At 37.5% G+C, this 8,761-nt stretch overlaps 1 long non-coding RNA gene across 7 annotated transcripts in view; it reads right to left on the bottom strand.

Annotated features, from left to right (window-relative positions):
- Positions 1 to 1,168: 1,168 nt before the first annotated feature.
- The window catches only part of LOC134484381 (uncharacterized), a 46,950-nt gene continuing 39,357 nt past the window's right edge, over positions 1,169 to 8,761 (bottom strand). For 5 of the 7 annotated variants that reach the window (XR_010061804.1, XR_010061803.1, XR_010061801.1 and 2 more), the window contains one exon: positions 3,641 to 8,069. This is a non-coding gene — a long non-coding RNA (uncharacterized LOC134484381). Of the gene's footprint in view, positions 1,333 to 3,640; positions 8,070 to 8,761 lie in introns of those variants that run through there. The other 2 variants (XR_010061807.1, XR_010061805.1) reach the window with 1 other exon arrangement.

Below are 8,761 nucleotides of genomic sequence, written 5' to 3'. Positions count from 1 at the left end.
AGCCAGAGAAGTTTCCAGCTGTAGAGAGGTGTAGTACATAAATGTTACCACTGTGTCACAGTAGACATTCCTGGAAAAGGCAAACTCGAACCTGGTGAATGTAAAGAAAGCTGTTTAGCAGGTAGGTCATGGCAGTTCTAAATGACATCATCATTTGGCCCTCCCTGAAAAATATCTTGTACCCTGGAGAGCCCTAGCTTTTGTGATGTCACAAAAAAAATGCATAACATATATTCCCGCAGTACCTCTAGGGATTACTAAATGGCCTCTATTTCAGTGCAAACAGCCATTTGGGAAAGAGAACAAAGACGATGTACATAACAAAATGAGTAGAAGAATGTTGGCCTTCTGTTTCAGTTTAAAAAAATGAAGAAATATGTGGAAATATTTGGGAAATACATGGGAAAGCGCAGTGAGTGCTGAGCAGGGTTTGTGAGGGTTCACTGAACACACAACCTTGATTTGAGCCTTTCACATATGGGATTGAGGAAGTGGTAGCCTTTTAGTAACATCTGGATTTCCTTGTTTGTTATGGTTCCTGGAAGTCAGAGATTTTATTATCATTAATTTCATTATTACAAAAGCCAGGTGTTGGGACGGGTACAGTTTTTTTTTTTTTTTTTTGGTTGTTTTTTTTTTTTTTTTGTTTTTGTTTTTGTTTTTTTGTTTTTTTTCTTTCTGAGAGTGCATGGGTTTTATTTTTTCTCCCAGAAGGAAAAAGTCCCAAGGAAAGAGGGAAAGACAAGTATTGTATCCTCAGCTCATAGTAAACTCCTCCATGTTTTTGATTCCTACATCGCAGTTTGTGTCTGACACAGATATCTGGGAGAGAGAAATACTTCTAGTTGAGAGTTCATCATCTCAGTCTTTCCACTAGTGTTATGCTGACTACCATTACCTGACAGTGTCCCTCTAGATTTATGAATCAATATGTCTGATTACCTTGCAGTTTTATTTACTTTTATTTCTTTCATTTTTTTTAATTTTAAGCTAATTTTAATACTTTTTAGATATTTCTATATCTATATTTAAATGTTATTTCCATTCCCAGTTTCCTCTCCGTAAGAGACCTAAATGTTTCCTTTCCTTTACACTTAAACCACCCTTACTACCCGTTGAAATTTCCTTGAACTGGGAGTGAAACCTATGGAGAACCAAAGGACTCTCCTTCCTTTGGTGTCCAACAATGCCATCCTCTGCCACACATGCAGTTGGAGCAATAGGTCTGTCCATGTACAGTCTTTGAATATCTTTATAGTACCAGAAGGTTCTTGTTCATTCGCATTATTCTTCTGATGGGGTTGATAATGTCTTCAGCTCTTGTAATCCTTTCTAAAAATTTAACAACAAGAGGTCCGTTACACTTCTCTGGTTTGCCACTAGCATTCACTTCTGTAATTGACATGCTCTAGCTGTGACTCTCAGGGAAGATATATAACCTGTTACTGGCAGCATGCACTTCTTAGCTTTATTAACCTTAATCGTATCTAGTTTTGGTGTCTGATCTATCTATCTATCTATCTATCTATCTATCTATCTATCTATCTATCTCTGTCTCTGTCTCTGTCTCTGTCTCTAGCTCTATCTCTTCTCTATCTCTATATCGATTTATCTATAATATATATATATATATATATATATATATATATATATATATATATATATATATATTTGGTGGCTTATACATCTATGAATTTAGTTGAAATTTTAACATAGATTCTGAGGTCCTAGGTCAAGAATGGAGAATCCACAAATGACAATATCAATCCTGGTCTTATGTGCCTATTGAAGTTTAGCTTTTACTGGACCGCAAGCCATTCCTTTCCCTTCCCATCATCCTGTATCTTTAGTATGGCTTGAAGAAAGAATCATGGTAAAACATCCAAAAGCTTGAAGTCTCACCCTTGGAACACAGGAAGGTAGATATTACTGAAATGATATCTAATGGGACTACATAACCGCATTGTATAGTCCATGCTGCCCTTTGATTTACTGATATCAGGTAATTTTTGCATAAAATAAAAATTTGGGAGTTTATCATTTGAAGTAGGTACACAATATTTACACTATTACATTCACTTTTTAGCTTGGCCAGCTTTTTTGCAAAAATCATTGCAAAAAACTAGAATTGCAAAACGGAATTTTTGAGGACACATTCAGGAATATCTATAAAGTCCGCTATCAAGGAATGAACAATTAGAAAATGAAATTCAAAATCCACTCAATTAAATATCTGTAGGGAAACAAAGGCCTTTGGGAAACAGATAGAACTTAGGAAATTGAACTGTTTGTCACAGGAATGGAAATGGGAATAAAATTATAATACAGAAGAATCTCCTACGTCCCATGTTCCTAGATATTTTCTACACATGCCATACCCTTTATAGCTTTCTTCATTCAGAGCATGTAACCACTAATAAAGCAAAGAGAACTCTCTAGCTTTAGAGAGATGTTCTACATAAAGTTTTCCACTGTGTCAAAGGACACACCTGGAACATCACCCTAGAATCTGGTCGATATAAAGAAAGCTCTTTAGGAGGTAGGCCATGCCAGTTCTCAGTGACATGATCATTAGGCCATCCCTGAATAATCTCTTGTATACTGGAGAGCCCTAGCTTCTCTTGTGATGTCACTAGTGTTTTCCTGACTGCAACTTCCTCTCAGACATTCATTCAGTACCTCTAGATTTTATTAATAGGCCTTTATTTCAGTGTAAACAGCTATTTGGGAGGGAGAACAAATAGAATGTAGATATCAGAAATGGGGAGAAGGAAGTTGGCCTAGGGTTTTAGTTTAAAAAACGAAAAATATATGGTACATGGAAAAGCACAGTGAGTGCTGTGTAGGGGTTGTGAGGGTTCACTGAACACATAGACTTGATCTGAGCCTTCCACATATGGGATACAGAAGGTGGGACCCTCTCAGTAACATCTGGATTTCCTTGCTTGTTATGGTTCCTGGAAGTCAGAGATTTTTTATCATTAATTTCTTTATTCCAAAAGTCAGGTATTAGGAAGTGTACAGTTGTTTTTCTGATAGCTCATGGCTTTCATTCTTTTTGCCCAGGATAAAAAGGTCCTAAGGAAGGAGGGATGACAAGTATTGTATCCTCAGCTCAATGTAAACTCCGCCTTGATTTGGATTCCTATACTGCACTTTGTTTCTGACACTGATATTTGGGACAGAGATGTGCATCTAGTTAATACATCGTCATCTCAGTCTTTCCACCTGTATTACTCTGATTACCATTCCCTGATACATACCCTATAAATTTCTGCATCAATATGTATGATTCATTGATAGTTTTCTTTTCTTTTACTTCCATCATTTTTTAGGAATTTTTAATGCTTTTTTAATTGGATACTTCTTTAATTACATTTCAAATGTAATTTCCTTGCCCAGTTTCCTGTCCATAAGAGCCCTAACCTGTCCCCTTCCCCTTTTTCTATAACCCATCTTACTGTCTCTTTACATTCCGTTGAACTGGGAATCAAACCTAGGGAGGATCAAGGGCCTCTTCTTTCATTGGTGCTCACGAAGGCCATCTTCTGCTTCATATGCAGTTGAAGCCATTGGTCTGTCCATGTGCAGTCTTTGAATATTGATTTAGTACCAGAAAGGTTTCATTCATCGGCATTGTCCTTGTGGGGATTAAAGCCCCATTCAGATCTTGTAATCATTTCCCAACATTTACCACAAGAAGTCCATTTTCATTCAGTTCATGGGTTTGTCACTATCATTTACCTCTGTATTTCACATATTCTAGCTGTGTCTCTCAGGAAATGTCTATATCCGGTTCCTGGCAGAATGCACTTCTTAGCTTCATCAATTTTATATCATTTTGGTGGCAGATGTATATATATACTTTTTGTGGCTCCTACAGCCAGGTGGTTAGTTGGAATGTTAACATAGAATCTGCCCAACTAGGTCAAGAATGTAGAATTCAGAAATGACAATGTCAAATAGACTCCCTCCTGTATTATGAACATATTGAATTTGAGGTTTGACTGATAACCATGCCGTTTTTCTCCCTGCCTATCCTCCGGTATCTAAGGTTTCTACTTAAGAAAGAATAATGATAAAACATCCAAAACCCTTAAGTCTGGCCATAGGGACACAGGAAGATAGGTAGTGCAGAATTGATATCAAATGGGACTATAGAACCGAATTCTGTACCCCATCTTGCCCTTTGCTTTGCTGATGCCTTGTAATTATTACATAAAAGAAGCATTTAGGAGTTTAATATTAGAAGTGAGTACACAGTATTCATACCGTTATGCTCACTCTAAAGATGGGCACACTTTGTTGTCAAAATCATTGCAGAAAATGGAATTGGAAAACAGAATTTTTGAGTACACCTTCAGGAATAATTATGAATTCCCCTGTCAAGGAATGTACAATAAGAAAGTGAAATACAATATTCATTTAATTAAAGGTCTGCACGGAAAATACTGGCCTTTGTGATACATAGATAACGAAGAAAATTGAACTCTATGTCTCAGGAATGAACCTGGGAATAAAAATATTATCTAGAATTATCTCCTACACTACATGTTCCTAAATCTTCTACCCATGGCAAGCCCCTGACATACTTTCTCCATCTCAAGTAACAGCTAATAAAGCAAAGAGAAGTCTCTACCTTTAGAGAGAGGGAGTACATAAAGGTTTCCCCTGTGTCACAGGAGACATATGTGGAATGGGCACCTTTGAATCTGGTCAATGTAAGGAAAGCTTTTTAACAGGTAACATCTCAATGACATAATCATGAAGCCCTCCCTGAAACATCTATTGTAACCTGGAGAGGACTAGCTTCTTCAGTGATGTCACAAGTGTTGTTGTTACTGCAACTCCATCCAGATATCCCTTCAGTACCTCTAGTATTTACTAATTAAACTCTAATTCAGAGTATCCATTGTGGAGTGAGAAGAAAGAGGATGAAGAGACCAGAGATGGGAAGGAGGAAGCTGGTCTTCTGTCTTGGTATAAAAAAAGGAAGAAATACACGGTCCTTGGGAAAGCTCAGTGAGTCCTTGGTAGGAGTTCAGTAGGATCACTGAAGAGATAGACTTGTTCTGAGCCTTCCACATATGGGAATCAAAAGCTGTGAGCCTCTCACAAACATCTGGACTTCGCAGTTCTTATGGCTCCTGGAAGTGAGAGATTTTATATCATTCATTTCTTTATTCCAAAGTTTTTGGAAGGTCACAGATGTTTTCCTGAGAGCTCATTGCATTTATTCTTTTTGTCAATTATAAAAATGTCCTAAGTAAGAAATGAAAGACAAGTATTGTGTTGTGTGCTCAGAGTAAACTCCTTCATTCTTTGGATACCAATAGTGCAGTTTCACTCTTACACTAATTTCCTGGAGAGAGAAGTGCTTCTAGTTGAAACATCATCATCTCAGACTTTCCACAATTATTTCCACTGAATAAAACTTTAGATTTCTGAGTCAATTGGTGAGATAAGCTTGCAGTTTTCCTTTATTTCTTTTCTTTCCTATTATTTCTTTCTTTTTTTAAATTTTTTAGCAAAACTCTCAAAACTCATCCTTGGTGATGATGTACATTAGACCCATCAGATGAAATGAATTGAAAAACTCTCTAGGGAATGAGAGTGGTAAGGAAATCACATTGATGTATCATAAATGCAGTGCTAAGAGCAATATTCAGACTAGTCTGTGGAGATGCTGCCTTCATCAGAGACCACAGACCTTTAGTGGAGAATGATTCAGAATTAAACTGGGAAGGGAAAATGATGGTTGATATTGTTCTAGTAGATCTCACAACATTAAATAAGTGTTTCTTCCAGATCACTGAATGATTACTGTAAAGCAAATCCCGGAATGAACTTATGAGACCCACCATCAGACTGTGAAATAATTTGTGAAAGAAGAAATCTGTGTCTCTCCAGGGACAAACTGTTGCTTTCAAACCAACAGTAAAGTGTCCATTCTATGAATGATACATAGATATATACATATTATAGCAGGATGGATACAGAGTTTCTTCAGGTCCATGAATGAAGTATTCAGCAATTGTCCTGGCTCAGCAATAAAGGTAATTTTTGCCAACTCTTGAGAACTGAGCTCCTTCACTAGGAGCCCCATGATTGAAGGAAAGAACAAACTTCAGACAACTTGTTTCAGATTTTTATGTAGTTCAGGTTTCCTGGTCTTGGTCCTCAGAAGGAAGGACATCTTGCTTTCCAATTCTTGTTTATCCTATAATCCTTCTCTCTGCTGCACTCATGCAAATAAATTACTGTGCATTTCTTTAATAGGATACAATGCTCTTTTAATTCGGTTGACAAGAACTATAGAATATAAGTAGGACTGTATCAAAGCAGCGTATGAATATCAGACTAAGGGTATGTGGCCATTGGAAATTTGTAACTGAGCTGAAACTCTTGCTAGACTCAAACTGCAGTAAAAGGTCTTCTCTAGATACCTGGTGTAGTAGTTCGTGTTCCCTAAGAGATAGTAAAGGATGAATCTCTCTGTACAGAGCTATCGAACTAGTCACAATTATCACACACTATGGACCACATACTTTAACACTGGCTGACTATTTTTAAAGTCCTAGAATCCATTATTTTATTAGTTCAAAAGGCTAGATGTCACATCTGGTCATTTGTATATGGATACATCTTCAGTATGCAGGTTCTAATGTCTGTGAGTGTTTGGTAGCATTGTTAGTGCAAAAATGAAAAAGTAAATGCTTCTTTCTTCCATGTTTTCTATAGGGATTCAACTAGAATGCATGGTTTAGAATACATTGGGTTTGCCACTCTCAAACAGACCAGTATCTTCAACTGAACATTCTATTCTGGGAAGCTGCACCCTGTCAGCATGACTCACGTGTATGTGAACTGCAAGATCTAGTCTGAGAAAGCGGTCCTGTTCATCGATCCCACCTGCCCCTATGAAAGAAATACCCAAGACTTCCTCAATCAACTCCTTTGCAAACATGGTCTTCTGGGATTTGAAGACATTACATCTACTAACAACACCAATGCGATTCAAAATTACTTTCAACAGCTGCCTGGAGTGAGATTTGTTCCTTGGGTCTTTATATGTAGAGAAAGACTGCATAGGCAGACACAGTGATCTAATCTACCTGCAACAGAATTAAGAGATGATGATGTGGCTGAAGCAGATTGGAGCTCTGCAGTTATAAAAGGGATGTCAGTAAAAGCCCATGCTGACAGCAGACATTCAGACATCCTGAAACCATGCTGAGAGTTGATGTTTGTCACAGATGATTTCAGTATTTTCTTATGATTGGGATTTTCAACAAATTGGCTTTTATTCTATTCCTCAGTGCAAAAAATCTGTTGCTGTTGGCCTCAAACCATGGGTTAGGGAAACTTAAGAGGCAACAGTGGTTTCATTATCCAGTCTTCATGTGCTGACATGTCTCTACCTCTAAGTCCATGTTTCACAATCCAGTGGATTTAAATCTCCAGGGAATCAGTTACTGTTTTTCTACCATGCTGGTCTGCTGAAGTCATTTTACAGAAGTCTACTTCCTAGTAATTATTAAAGTATTGAATATTGTGAAGTTGTTTATGATTTACACACAGGCCTTTCATGATCCAATCATGTACCATCCCACTTCTGCATTTGCAGCTCTCAGCCAGTGTTCTCAACCTATCCATCCAACGACCCACAGAAGTCCACAGTTGCATGAGGATGCTGTTTGAAAAACAGATGAATAGCTTTAGCATAGTTGCTCTTCACTGTAGCCATATTAACACATACCGCAGAGCACTGATTCATTCAGCTCTGTTTGTAGTATTTAATTGCCCATAAAGCCCCAAACAGTTGTGAGTTGATTTTGTCAGAGTACCAGCAAAGTCAAATATGAAATGCAAAATTTCAGAATTCTCCTTCCAAGGCTGTTTGTGAAAGAAGTTGTTTGCAAAACACTGTACTAATAAATTTATTCCATTCTCACTTTGATATTTTGATTTGATATCTTGAAGTGCCATTTAATTATCATTGAAGTGCAGGTTCCGTCTATTGTCTCCTGAGAAGGATTCATTCCTCAAAAGGTAGTATCTGCAGATGCCTGAAAAAATAAATATAAAGACGAGATATTGATGAAGTTCTAGGTTAAAGAAGCAACATCCCACCCCAAAGATCCATATAAGAAATACATTTTACATTGACCTTATATTATGCAGAAATTATTCACATATTCCCTCTATCTATGGGGTTTAATTAATCTCAGATGAATAGTTGACAACCAAGAGTAGCCTTTAGTATCATTTTACCCTCTTCACTAATAATTTTGAGCAAATGGAACACTAAAAGATCACAAAGAAGAAATGGTTATATCAAAAGATACATGTGGGTCAGCTTTAACTCTCATGGTCAAGGTGACTTTGGACACGGTCGTTATGGTCATGGATTGCTCTCATAAGACTCTGCAGAAATTGTTCCTACTGCCTCACTTTAAGCTCAAGGAAGTCCAAGCTCCCAGAGCTGATCAGGTTCCCTTATAATGCACTTGAAAGCCACATACGCTTAAGAACATTTGATGTGCTTTAGCTCTATTTTCAGGATTTTTAAGCCTCTACCAAATAGCAAACTGTCCTTTTTACTCCCTTCTCAACACCTCTAAATCTGCCCTATCTCAATTGCTCAGTTGTCATTAGTCATAGCGCAGCACCCCAAATATGAGCTTATCTTACTGTGTTTCTAACATCCTGCCTGCTACACCAATGGCCACTCCATACTAGATCTCACATGACTGGTAGC

The sequence above is a fragment of the Rattus norvegicus genome, chromosome Y, assembly GCF_036323735.1.
Source record: "Rattus norvegicus strain BN/NHsdMcwi chromosome Y, GRCr8, whole genome shotgun sequence".
Taxonomy (NCBI): Eukaryota; Metazoa; Chordata; class Mammalia; order Rodentia; family Muridae; genus Rattus; species Rattus norvegicus.
The sequence above is the reverse complement of the archived record's forward strand: the minus strand, read 5'-3'. Positions and strand labels throughout refer to the sequence as shown.